Source organism: Typopeltis vanoorti, chromosome 7, assembly GCF_054136105.1.
Source record: "Typopeltis vanoorti isolate ZY-2024b chromosome 7, IOZ_Tvanoo_1.0, whole genome shotgun sequence".
In the NCBI taxonomy this organism is placed as follows: Eukaryota; Metazoa; Arthropoda; class Arachnida; order Uropygi; family Thelyphonidae; genus Typopeltis; species Typopeltis vanoorti.
Genome location: NC_143555.1, coordinates 89,277,732 through 89,292,500, shown reverse-complemented (window position 1 = coordinate 89,292,500; position 14,769 = coordinate 89,277,732). Strand labels below are relative to the sequence as shown.

Sequence of the window (14,769 nt, the reverse complement as noted above, 5' to 3'; positions counted from 1 at the left end):
GTTCATCAAACTCTGCTGCCTCAATCTATATCGAATCTGCTCTAGGATGTAAGCTTCAAGCAAGTTTTTCAAATGAAGGTGAATTGAACGGTTTCATATGGAAGGTGCAGCGATCTTCCGGGAATCTTGGATTTTTTTCTGACTGATGGACTGTCATAATTATGGCCTTGTAGTTCATAATTATGACAATGAATCCGATCGCACGCCTCGAGTTTTCAGGAATTCTTTAAGCGTCGTATCCCTTCATGGTTTCGGTTAACTGATTAGATCCTCTTTCTGCAACCCAGTCCTCTTCCCAAGGCTGATAAAACACCTCAAAAAGGAAAAATATTTTAAGATTCTGTAGATATACAATAGGAAGCAACACTACAGATACAGATAACTCAAAAAGTCATACGTTTAATTTTCTTAAAAATTCTGTCTAGGATAATTTTGTTTGTTTATCTGATGAAAACGTTTTCAGTGATATGTTATCTGTTCTTTTTGATTGCGAAATTTAACTCATTTTTAATCAGATCTTAAACAAACAAACAAAACAAACTCATTTAAGAAATTATGAGTTTTCCAGAAGTCCTTTAAAAAGAATCTGTATCTTACTCACAATCATAGAATTGTTAAAATTATAAAGACAATGTGAACAAATATTCCTATAAAATAATGACATTATAGCAAAAACTGATTTCTGAACTTTTTGGTATGTACGTTGTAATTTTATTTGACGTCATATTTTACATTAAACAGAGTACTTATAGCGAAAAGGAAACATATTATTATCATTGCAATCGTTTTGCAAACTAAAATAGAATTAAATAGAAAGAAACCTGGTGCGCACACTACTCAACAAAACGTAGAGAAACCCAAAATTTAAAAAAAAAATCGACCATAGAATTTCGGACAATAATATATATTGTTTGGTTAGGTTAGGGAACATGAGTTCCCTAACCTAAGTTAGGAAGTTTGGAAGTTAGGAAATCGCAGAAAGCCTTGGGGCCATCTATCAGTGACAAATATGGATGGAAATTGGCTATTCGCCTAATCTTTTAAACGTTAGTTAGGATTAAACGGCCTTCTCTACTCTTATAAATATAAACGCATTAGAACATTTATTTATTTATTTTAAATTGTTCAACGGAGGCCATATATTGAAACTGTTCAATATCCTAAATACAAATTTGATTAAATGCCATCCACCGAGTGCCCAATTGTTAATATTACTTCGAATAATTTTAACAATAAATGGCGATTAAACAAAAACTGAACCATATGTATATCCTTAATCCCAAATTTTATTTATTCTGTTACCATAGAAAGAAGTTGTTACCATCAATGATTTCAATATGCTTTTTACCTTTGTGATCATTCAAATGGTCTTATTGAAAAAAAAAGGGAATGAGTTGACATTTTTTGTAATGATCCCAGGAAGGCAAATTTCATCGCATGATGTTAAACTACTGTGTTTATTGACCATCGTTTATGGCATTATTAGGATTATTAGGTTTCCTTATTCTTTATAGTCGATTTACATAAAAAACACTATTTCTGAGAGTGATAACAATATTCAAGTATGAAGATTTCTCCATCTTTGCCACTGTCATAGTATTGTACTACTTCTAAGCACAGGAACAATGCGAAAGGGGTCCACATTTCCTCCCTTTTGGTAGTTTTTTTAGGAGGCGGGGGAGGAGAATCAAAGCGGTAGATTTTCATGAGCTCATGCTTGGAACTATTTCTTGAGTGCTTTCAGATAGATCTGATAAAAACTTGGAATACATGCAATGGCTCCTGTTAAAAGCTTATCTTTCTGACATAAACCTTCTCATTCATAAGATACTTAAAATGTTCCGGCTTATTCAGTTTTATTGTATCTTCAGTCAAAAATGGAATAAACGTAGCCATTTGTAATTTCTAAAAATATGGACTTGAATAGGATTGTACCGAAATCCTGTTTAAATCCTGTTCATATTTTAAATTGTTCATATTTTAAATTCTTGGCCTTTCCATTGTTAGTCTATCTGCATTCTCAATACATCCCTTGAGTAAAGAAAGTGCTCAAGTCGTCCTGGATGTATTTATCTTCGGAGATGTACTTATCGTACCTTGTCCATTATTTCTCTCTTATTCATACTTGTCTTGCGTATTATCGGTTGTCGCCATGTCAGCTATATTAGAAAACAGCTGCTAACCTCGTTCCTTTATTTAAAACTAAGACAATTGTTGTTATGCTCACTCAGAGATCCCTTTATAGCTGGTTCATGATTACGCCACCAGGTTGTAATCATGTAGCCTGTTCTTTCACTTAGTACTGATTATGTAAGTGAAGATATTTATTGAAAACTATAATAAAGAAAAAACAAATAGTAACGTTTTAAAAATAAAGCGTATTTAGAAGCTTGTAATTAAATTTTAATTTAATGTTAGCTATTTTTAAAAGTAAAAAAAAAACAGTATTTTATAAACAGACCTACAATTTTTAGTGATGTGCAGAAATGATAAGCGGATAGGCCCAGTGATAGAAACTCTGGTTAATTGGATTTAGAATTGTTTCAATGGGGTTTGAGAGTCGGGGAAATGACCTTTGTAAGTGATACGTGTTGTAGATAAGTTCTGAAGATCTCGCAATTTTATGACAGTGAATTTATACAAATAATTCGGAATTTTATAGAAGTGCCGGAAAGGCTACAACTGAACGGTAAGCGTTTTTTTTTTTTTTTTTTTTCTTTTCAGCTTCTGACACTTCACATTGATAGACATGGGAAAACAAATGGATGAGACGATATTTGAGGAAGTATATCGTGAATTCATTAGATTAGGCGAGCTGCTTAATAACAATTGGCCGGGAAAGGTGAAACTTTATGATACACCCCCCGCTCTCCCCACAAGTGTCACAGGCGATGACGCCACTAAAATTGAGGAACAATTGATAGCGGTGATTTCTGCTCCCTCAGATTTTGAAGAGGTCTGCACATGCAAGAAGCGCAAAATAACCGTAGAATTACAATTACCCAAAAATAAAGAAAAAAAAACAAGCGGTCCAGTTTCGGACTCCACTGCTTCTCCGAAAGGAAAGGTACCTCCGATCATACTAAGAAAAAACATCGATGGTCAGCTTTAAGATCTACTATTCCAGTTTACAAATTGATTACATAAAGGCCAAAAATGTGGATGAGGGTATAAAGATATAACCTGCAAACGGTGACAGATTACAGAAGGTTGACAAACGAATGGACGACAGAGGTATTCAGTATCATACCTTCTCGCTCAGCTCCGAAAAAAAATTTAAAGTGGTCCTCCATGGTGTCTGTGAAGACATTGATACAGAAGTAATAGCTGCTGATCTTAACTTGCAGGATCTGCCTCCAGTTAAGGTCAGCAGAATGTATAGATCCGACAAGACTCCCATGCCGTTAGTCCTTGTAGAGATCCATAACATTTACAAAAATATCTAATTACTTAAAAACAATCTGCGAGCTCATCGTCACACCAGAACCACTTCGGAAAAGGGCATCTTCTGGGCATGCCACAGGCGCCAAAAGTTTGGCCATGCCCAGAAACTATGTAAAGCCGAGTTTCAATGTCTGAAATGTGGGGATAGCCACCCAATCGATATCTGTACAAAGCCGAAAACCACCTCGGCTAAATGTGCCAACTGCGGTGACCCTCATCCTGCCAACTCTAAGGGAAGTACTCAGCACACGAAGAGCAGACGGTTGGAGACAGCTAAATAGTGTTCCTCCTCTAGTACAAGAATATCAGAGCCCCCCCCCCCTGCACCACAGCCGGAGGCCTTCAAATATAGAGGGTGCCAAAGGCAAACAAGAGGTTATGCAGATGGGGCCCGTACAAACAAGTCAACACCGGAACTGGACCAGCCACAGCACCTACAAACCTGACAGCTGTTATTACTGTCTCTCTAGAAAACATGCTACAAGACTTCATCCTGTTAAACTCTTCAGCAACCTCCACTAAAAGCTTTTTACGCGAAACACAGGTCATCCTCACAGCACATATACAGGGTGTTCGGGATAAATTTGACAGTTTCGTAAGGAAAAAGAAAATCTTCTTTGTATCTATTAAATTTAATGAATTGACAAAAAACATTACAGGCAGAGTTAATTACAATACTATCAACAAGATTTACTCAAAATAACCACCATTAGCATCGATCACAGCTTCAATTCTGCTTCGGAACCTCGAACAAGCTGATGCTACAGTCTCCCTGGGAAGGGCCGCAAAAACTGTTTTAATTTTATCCATTAACTGGGCTTTTGTATTACTGGAAGTGCGATTGGTGTCTTTTTCAACTGCGCCCCATACAAAATAATCCATGGGGTTAAGGTCTGGGGAGTTTGGAGGCCAAACATTTGGACTGGTGAAGTCGTAGAAATTTTCAGACAACCATTTTTGACTTTTCCCAGAGGTGTGGCAAGGGGCCGAATCCTGCTGCCATACATACGGCCTACCATTGGCTACCCTTGTTATCCAGGGCTTGACTACAGTTAGCAACTCCACGAACAAAGCCCGAATTCCAATGCCAGGGTTCTTCAACACCTGTTCCTGCAGATTTGCGAGGAATTCTGCTGTACGAACGCAATCAGATCGTCTGCTAGGGATCTTTCTTCTTGCTACATCCTCGTAGTCACCATTGCAAGTCTCTAGTTCATGCCTGATTGTTTTTACTGTATTCAGGGAGCATTGGGCAGCAGTCGTAATATCCTTATTTTGATGGCGGGCACGAATCATCATGATACAAGTTATTCTCTTCCATGATTCAGGTGGGTTCCAGCTATCCATCCTTTCTGACATCTTGTATGTGAATGAAGAAGGGTCCAAACTTTTAAATGAAGAGAAGTGTGTGTTAATACATGTAACTTACGGAAAAATATAATTAATTATAAATATGTCAAATTTATCCCGAACACCCTGTAGAAGAATAGAAAAAAAACTAATTCCAGTCTCTCTTCAGATCGTTGCAAGGAATGCAAATGGCCTCAGAAACAAAATTTTAGAGCTCCAAGATTTTACCCATAGATATCAACCAGATGTTATTCTAATAAGCGAAACATATCTAAGACCTTAGGACAGCCCTAAAATAAGGGGTTATCTCCTATACAGACCGACAGGTTAAATTATAAAGGCGGCGGCACTGCCATCTTCATTAAAAATATATCAAACATCATTCTGTAAACAACTCTCCAACCACTAACCTTGAGGTCATAGGCGTGGAAATATTCAGTAGCTCGGCTGGCAGACTGAAAATCTACTCAGCTTACAACCCGTCCTTAAAAACTCTACTGCACTCTGATCTAAATGCCATCATAGGCGCCAGAGAGCCCACCATTATTGCTGGGGATTTGAACTCCATGCACCCTGCCTGGAATTATAGAATCACCAATAAGAATGCCTGCATTCTTTCCAACTACATAGGATCATACTATACTGTTGTGGCAGGCCCCACCGAACCAACTCATCTTAGTACGTTTCGGACTGCTGATATCCTGGATATAGCTATCCTGCAAGATATTAAACTTCAGTACAGCCTAAAATCATTGAACGAGTTGTCATCTGATCACAACCCAATTCTACCACAGCTGGGAAAACAAGGATACCTGACTCCTCCCTCTCACTCATTTATGTCGTGGGAAAGATTGTCAAAAGTACTCCGGGATTACATTGGACCTGTTCCTCACATAAGTTCCTCATATAAGCAAAGGCATCTAAAGCCATCTCCCAGATCTTACCCCTTATTAACAGGAACAGCAAGCTCAACATCAGAATCAAATTGCTTTTATGCCAGCTCGAAATTGCTTATATCGTCCCACAGTCACTTACGCTTCTCCAGCCTGGAGCCATACTTCCAATACTAACATTCTCAAACTGCCACGTGTACAAAACAAGTGCTTGTGAATGATTCTAAACGCCCCATGGTTCGTTAGTAACAATCAACTTCATCGAGATACAAATATTCCTTATATCTTCTCATTCGTACAATCTTTAGCAACAAAGTTTTATCCTAAAAACGCTATACACACCAACGATCCAGTTCAGCAAACTGTAGCCTACGAGGCAACTGATATATTCAAACATAAAAGACCAAAAGCCATTTTAACTTCCTGTAGCTATGCATAACCTCCATGCCCATTCAGGGCGAGCAAACTGCTCATAAAATTTTACCCTCACTGTAGCCGTAATAGATAGCGGGGAATATGAAAAGCATCTTGCTTCACCCATAAAACCATTAATGTCAATTGTCAATTCGTCAACAGCGATAAATTAATTCTTACCGCTTTGACCAATAAGGAGATATCTGATCCCAGAAGCTAACCTGGAATAAGTACGCGCCGCTGTACATTTCCGATTTAATACTTGTTATTGAACTATCATATACGCGTAGGAAATTTTAGGCCAAAAAGCACCATCTGTTTAATTAACAAATCTATTTCTTTTATTTTTGTTCCTGTTATTTTTTAAGTAGTTTTTCCTTTTTGGGATTGTCTTTTCGCTAAGTTGGGAATCAACGGTTAAAAGGTGGTAATAAGCTGAGCCTTAGCACTTATTTTATACTCTAAAGACCAATGATGTGAGACTTGAATTTATTGCAACATAAATTCAAAAATTTGAAATAATTGCAAAACTAATTAGCAGTTATATAGATTGCTTAGAAAACTACTATCGAAATGCTACAATTACTAGGTTCGAACCCCGTCTTGGATGCGAAGAAACTTTCGAAGGCGCTTAAAATTGAAGCTCAGTTAGTAGCTCTTATACAAAAGTAACAGGGGTTTTATCTCCCGTTACTTTTGTATAAGATTTTGTCTATTTGCGGTTGTTCATCCCGCAAATAGACAAAATCAGAGAACACACTCGACGCAATTAACAGACAATACACAAGTCTCACAGTTTTATTCATTTAGGCAGTAAACATTAGGTGAAATCACCATTAGAACTGAAAACAAAAAACGAAACATAGAGGGTGAGGAATATATATATATACCAACAGATATCTGCACTGTCAATCTCATCACTTTCCACCACAAAAGCTCGGAACTATTTCTACCTTAGGACACTGAGAACGCTCTCTTTTAAATGAACCAGATGAGCTCAAAAAAGAAATTAATTACCTTTCTCTTATCTTTAAACAAAATGAATATACTGAAAACATGATTCAGAAATTTCTTCTGGATCTTCCTAGGCAGTCACTACGGAAACGGAAACTACTGATTTTAAAGGTAGCATCTCAATACCTTACATTAGTTCAGTCTCTAATAAATTGGCTAAAGTCCTTAAAATACAACATCAGGACGTTTTTCACTACACTCCCTAAAGTCCGTTCTCTTATAGGCCATCCGAAGCCTATTCATTACAATCTGATATATCCAGGTGTTTACAAGTTGTGGTGCGATTGTAATAGTCCTTATTTTGGACAGACTAACAAATCTGTTGAACTTCGTATAGAGGATCATAAGAGAAATATCTCCTATAAAAGATCACATGCATCTGCCCTATCCAGTCATGCTCTTTTCTCAAACAATCCTCATGATGATCTACAGAGTCACTTAGTTTGCTGGGATAAATCCGAAAACATTTTTCGCTGCATTGATGAGTTTCAAAGGAAAATCGTGGAGTACAGGGAAATCCTCCTTAATCCTGAACATTTGAACAACAATTTGAGTTACAACATCCATGATAGCCATGCTGCAGTTGTTCAATACTGGCGTTCACGAGAACTTGCAAGCTCGCATGCAACAAACAATAGCGCGTTAGATAGAACAACTTGAAAAATACAACGTTTTTGTGTCAATTATGTATTGCATTTTTTTGCCTGTAATTCTCAGTTTTTTGTAACTTCAATTTTTATTACTGTGTTCTACCTTTAGTGGATAACTGAATAAGGTTGTAAAAGGCTGTAACTAGTTGTATCATTTTCAAATAAAACTTCATATTTTATCTCGGTTTAAGTCATTAAATATTTATTCTTTAAAATGTACCATTGCAACCTAGTAGAAGCTAAGACACACACACACACACACACACACACACACACACACACACACACACACACACACACACACACACACACACACACACACACACACACACACACACACACACACACACACACACACACACACACACACACACACACACACACACACACACACACACACACACACACACACACACACACACACACACACACACACACACACACACACACACACATATAATACATGTTTACATGAATCCGGATTAATCTTAGAAACCATTAACCCACTGCTTTTTCCTCTACGAGTCATAAAGTAATAGAAGTGAAGCGAACGGCAGTTATTTTTTTAACAAAAAAAAGAACTTTTATTTCAGTGCTTTAAAGAATAGAGTTTTAACAGAACATATTACATTGTGATACTTTACTTTGTATTTTTTTTATTGAAAACAGTACGCATTTCGCTTTTTTTGAGAATGAATAAAAGTTGAAAAGACTCTGAAAATATTTACACACACACACACACACACACACACACACACATATATATATATATATATATATATATATATATATATATATACACACTCGCGCTCTAAACATTAATCGAATGTATTCCGTATCATGAATATATTCCGTATCACCAACCTAATTAACGTTATGACAAAGCATTTAATATCCTGTCCATATACTGTATAATGTATCTAGCCGGTTTTGCAGGAGAGTAAAACTTGCTCAGCTTCGTATAGCTCAAGATCAGTACCGTCGACAGGGTGTAGCATAGAGGCAGCCTGCCTTACTGCGTGGCATAATAATGGCGCTCGTTCAGCCATATTGCGGTAGGCGCAGTCGCGACACTAACAATTCCTGTTGGCGTACCAAGTGCGGAAAAACGTTTTTCCAAGCTTAAACTGATTAGAAATTATTTTTGAACAGCAATAACCAAAGAAAGATTGTTTGGACTAGCAACGATATCGACAGAGGCGGACACAGATTATAATTTAAATTTAGAAGAGCTTAAAAACAGTTTTATTGTGCAATATCCTCGTAGAGCAAACATTTAATTAATATTATTGTGTAATCGTTTTGCATTAATGTTTCTCTTGTAATAAAAACAAAACCGCATAGATATTTGATTTTTACGAAAGATAGGATACTGTATGTCTTTAACAAATAATTTCACACATAAATTTAGGTAGCATTTTAATAAATATTGTCTTCATTAGAAAATAAAACATTAGGACAGATATATTTGCAGAATACTGCTGCTTATTATTGATAGAAAACTTAAAAAGAAATCCTTTTTACTATATATACAATAATTTTATTCCAACACCTAAGTATTTCGCAAATGTATGTACACCGTTGTCTCATCTGTCTTCGCAACTATACATAATTCATGGATAGACATTCCATTAAATATTGATAAAATAATCGGATATTTTTCCATTGTTATTCTATAATTAAACATAATATTCTAATGCTTCGGGAAGAGGACACTTTTCGAAACGTAAACATTGCATCACATTTGCGTTAATATCCGGGGTGTGCAGTCACAAATATGGACACCTTTGAGCTCTTTGAACACACGTACAGATGACGCAGCGGATCAAATCCAACCAGTGGTTTAAAAGTTGTTTAAAGGTTGGAAGGTGGTATAAATAGTAAAACGAGTTCTTTCAGCTTTTCTTTAGGTTTAATCCGAAAAAAATAATAATTTCCTAAGTAACTACCTTTCCCCATTTCTGTGTTTATTATCTGTATTTAAAAATCGTATCAAAATTCAATTATTTAGTTAATCTCACGAAGCGTAAACTCTCTGTGCTTCTCACATAAACGATGCATGTGAAGAATAGCTATTTTTTATTTAACCTTTATGCTTTCCGCATTTAAAATTAATTGCTAAATTAACTTATTCAAAATTATCCATCCGGCAATTAATCGCATTGGACCAATTAAGATGACCACTGATGCGCTATGTTCTCTTCAAACGTTCATACATCAATACAAATGCAATCATATGGTTAAATTGACGTGAATTTCGTAGCGCCAGTTGCATAAGCCACAAGACAGCACACTCAACCAAAATGGGCACGCGACGCCACTGGTTGCAACATAAGATAATGTAGCATTTATACTTAGAGTATAAATTCAGCAACATACGTAATTCCCCCCATGCCATGCAGCAAAGTCTAGTTTGGTTGTCAGCCTGTCTCTAGTTCCGTTATTCGCCAAACAGTTAATACACTCTTTACGGGGTGTAAAGACAGAACAGATAACTCCCGTCATCTCGTGTCTAAATCCTAAACTCGTATTTGTTAAATATCACGCATTTTACAGTCCATTTATTTTAGTTGCGGGTTAAGAACTAAAGGTTCTGGCAGGAAAAAACCTCAGCATTACAGACTAACTGGGACCTGCTGAAAAGAGGGCTGAATTCGAACTCATAAGTTTCCTTTTCTGTTGCATCTTGGTGTTGGTACGAGGCTATGCTGATTACAATAAAAGGTTATATAAATGGACAGCAATAAATACTATAACTTCAACTTACTCTAAAATCAGAAGAGTCTTACATACATTCACAGATTCATCATATTTAATGAAATAAAAAAAAAACTTTCCCATTGAAAAAAAAAATTATAAACTTGCCACTAATAACTTTTATGTTCTAAATAGCCTAGTTTTGAAGCCTTTCGAAGACTGCAAGACTGTCCAAAGTCTTGTACAGTGAAGGATTTAATAGGATACTGATTTGGCTTTGTTTTTCTTATTCTAATTTGTGTTGTTTTCCTAGCTATTATTACTAGGTGTTTGATTGATTGCAAAGCCAGAAGAATGCTTATGTTCTTTTTGCCCGTATTAAAATAGGCAACATATGAGTACCATCTAGAATAGGTGGATTCAATCTAACAACCACTTTTGACATAGCGAAAAATCTCCAGCACGAAGGACACACCAAGGTTTCATTCTAGTTATACAGAGTTTGAACAATTCTAGAATTGATGAGATCCGTCTTAGTCATATTGCGAATGGAGCACGGATCTAGTTCACATCGATGTCAGTAGCAAGTAGGATTAGTATACTGGCATATTTCGTAGGCAAAGTCCGCAAAGAGTCCAACCTACTGAGAATTTTTTTCTTACTCATGGAAAAGGATACAAAATAATTGGTGGACACGTGTAATTTACAAGCATAATTATTGTGAATTAAGTATTATTAAAATTTTATTTATTAATAATTATTTGATTATCATAATGAATTACTTCAAAATAGATTATGTAGTATGCCCGTGTAAGGAATATCAGCTGTGCTTACAAGGACTTCATATTCCAGCTTCATAGCAAAACCATTGCTGATTATATGAAAATTTTAAGATCTTCTGATAAATACGTTTTGCCATCAGTTCTGCACCTTTCCGACCACAGAATTATTATTATTATTATTATTATTATTACGTGACACCTCCAGAAAGTCCGAGGACTCATCGTGGGAGGGCACACTACTCTACTTTGCTAGATACATCTCATCCTCTCCCCTACTACTCAATTCTACAACTACAATACAATTACCATCAACAACACCTTCATCATCATCACCCCATCATCACCACCAAAAACATTTTTTGTCTGTAAATTGCGTGTGTTCTGAAGGCCAATTTGTCTGTACGCGGGATGAGAAACCTGAGTTTCCGGGAAAATAAACCCTGCTACCACTGTATGAGATCGGCTAACTTATATTGAAAAAATAATTGAAACAATTGAAAAAAGCCTATATAAAGATTACCCTCGTCACGATAAGAATTGAACCCAGGTCTTTTCCAATCGAAGGGCGCAATGTTCCGCTGTTCTTCCGCTGTTTATCCTTAAAATGTTCTAAAAAATTACAATAGTTTACCAGAATATTTACGCTGTTTTTAGAGCGATACACGTTGTTAAGGTCGATCACAGAAATATCTTTTGTGAAACAATGAGTAGATGTCGTTTCCGTTTTGAGAATAAATTGAACCCACTGGGAAGGATCAAGTTTGGAGAAGGGAATAGATGGCAGCTGAATAGCTAAGACAGATTGCAATTAAAATAGATAAAACAGACATGCAACCAAAGACTAATGAAGGAATGTTGTCTTAATGAAACAATATATTATGACACGACTTTTCATTCCTCTTTGGATTTGACGGCTTGATTAGTTTTCTAATTAACCTAACAGAGTAATTTCCCGTGACAATACCTCTCGACCACAGGTAATCAAAAAGCATAATATCTTTAAGAGTCACAGAAAATGGAAGCCGTCAGTTTTTTCAAGAAGGCAAGAGTAAAGCTTGTAGCATCTTGTCAAGAATTTTGCTATCGTGAGATTCAATACATCATTTAAAGGGCTTAATGAAGGGCTTAACTTAATAAATAGAGAAGAGCCTACCTACTAGCTACTGTGATATTAACTATTGTAATCAAGAGATTTCGTTGTTTGGCACATCAAGAATAGAGTCAATTAAGGCCTGCGCGCGTGTGTGTGTGTGGTTATTATCTGTCAATTCAACTGCGTATGTTCTTACAGTTTTGTCTTGTAGTTCAAATCCGACTTTATAGGATTATACGCGTCTCCGAATCTAAAAAATTAGAATAATTAAAGATGAATATGATTTGCAATTCTAATTTATTGCATAGAAAATAATTATTACCAAATATGAATTAGCATCTAAGAATCTAAATCTAAATTATAAATTATAAGAAAACTATTATTTGAAAACATTCGCAAAATTAGAGTAATTTTTAACGTAGTTCAAATGTTAGAATAATGCGAAAATAAATGCGCAAAAATTACAGTCAAAGGGAAACAACATGATAATTAGTACTTTGTTGCATTCCGCATAGCTTCTATGACCGTTCGTAAACGGAAGGCCATATTATTTACTAGCGGTTCACAGTCTTTTTTTTATATTTTTTTATTTATTTTTTTAATCAAAATATGACCATATGGTCTGCAGACTAGACACAAGTTCATTTTTGTCTTTTGGGGCAACATCTTGAAGACGTTTCTTCATAATTCCCACAAATTCTCAATGGGGTTTAAATCTGGTGAGTTTGCCGGCAAAGGAATTACATTGATTTGCCTTTCTTTGAGCCATCTAGTAGTAGCCTTGGAAGTGTGACAAGAAACTGAATCTTGCCGAAAAAGGAAATCAGTATCACGTAAATCTTCCGATGCCGGTAACATAAAATGCTCAAGAATTTCTTAGTATACTTCGGAATTGACTCTTTTTGTACAAAATATACAGCCTACTTGGATCCTCTGCGGTCCAGGTAGGCTGTGACATTGGTTGTTTCATGCATTCTTTATCAAATACCTCTTGCTTAAGAAGCCAAACACGTAGTACACACAAAACATACTTTCATCGCTAAAAAGTATATTTTTCCAGTCCTTTTGATCCCACAAGTCTTTGCTTACACCATCGCACTCTAGCTGTCCTTTGCTTGGAAGTTATAAGCAGCTTCGTCTTAGGCATGCGTCATTTAAAACCCAATTGGTGAAGTCATCTCAACGTCGTAAATTTAGCCGCATTCACACCTAGTTCTTTGCATCTCCTGTGAAAATACCTTACGCTTCGGAAACGGCTTTTCTACACGATATTCTTCACTCTCCTCTCATCTCTTGGTGCAGTTATTACCTTTCGACCACTATTGCAGCGATTATTTTGAAACCGCTGGTTATCAGAATACCGTCTCAATACTCTACTCACGCTTGCTCGGGAACATTTCAATTCCATAGCTATAAAATGTTGAGTTTGTCCTTCTTTGTGTGGAGACACCATACGAAACTTCGTAGCTTCCGATATGTCACTCGTTCGGCCAATTTTAGCAAATGATTAACTGGAATCCACTCCAAACGATTTCTTACACATGAGTTGGTCCAGGCTGCTACTGAAATAGATGCTATTTCTCAGCTCTCCTCAAAAGTAATGGGAAAAATTCAGAATATTTTAATATTTTGAACCACGTTAAATATTATTGTAATTTTGTGAATGTTTTCAAATACGTTTTCTTATAATTTATATTACATTTTTGTGTTTACATGGTTATATAATCTACAAAGTACATAGATTTAGATGATGCTAATTCATATTTGGTAATAATTATTTTCTATGCAATAAATTAGAATTGTAAATCATTCAACACATTTTCTTTGATTATTCTAATTTTTTGATTCGGGAGTGTAGTTAGTAACTTCTACGGAAGTTTGCTACATAAGCAGCAGTGGGTTTTGAATCGGATGAATTTGTTGAGACGATTCAGAGTCTATCAAAATAATTGAGACCAGCCCAACTAACTCCTATTCAAAAGGCCATATTAAGGTAATTTTCAAGACGATATTCAAATCCCATTTTCGTCAACTGAAACAAATGATGAGTTTATCTTTCCGATGGAAATAGAGTCTAAAACATGGACAATTTAACTTCAGCATATAACTCTCTCTCTCTCGCTCTCTCTCTGTGTGTGTGTGTGTGTGTGTGTTAATAGATTATAAAATTTGTGCTTACGAAGACTAAATCAACTACTTAATTTCTATTTTTTATTAAGCAATCAAGCTATATGCAGATCTTGTGCACTTTATGCAAAAGCGGCCTAACTCCAAAATCACGATTGCACATCCAAACTTTGATTTTTAGTGAAACGTCCTCAAAACTAAAGAAGTCTTTTATGATGTTACTTTGGTCTATCCTTTTAATATGAATAGATGGATTGGCTGTCCAGATCTAAATTGCTGCATTTGATAAAAAAAAGTACATCGAT

General features: G+C 36.0%; 1 protein-coding gene across 1 annotated transcript in view; it reads right to left on the bottom strand.

The window, feature by feature from the left end:
- The window catches only part of LOC150104845 (cholecystokinin receptor type A-like), a 29,075-nt gene that overhangs the window by 13,462 nt on the left and 844 nt on the right, over positions 1-14,769 (bottom strand). The gene's annotated exons all lie outside the window — the stretch shown is intronic.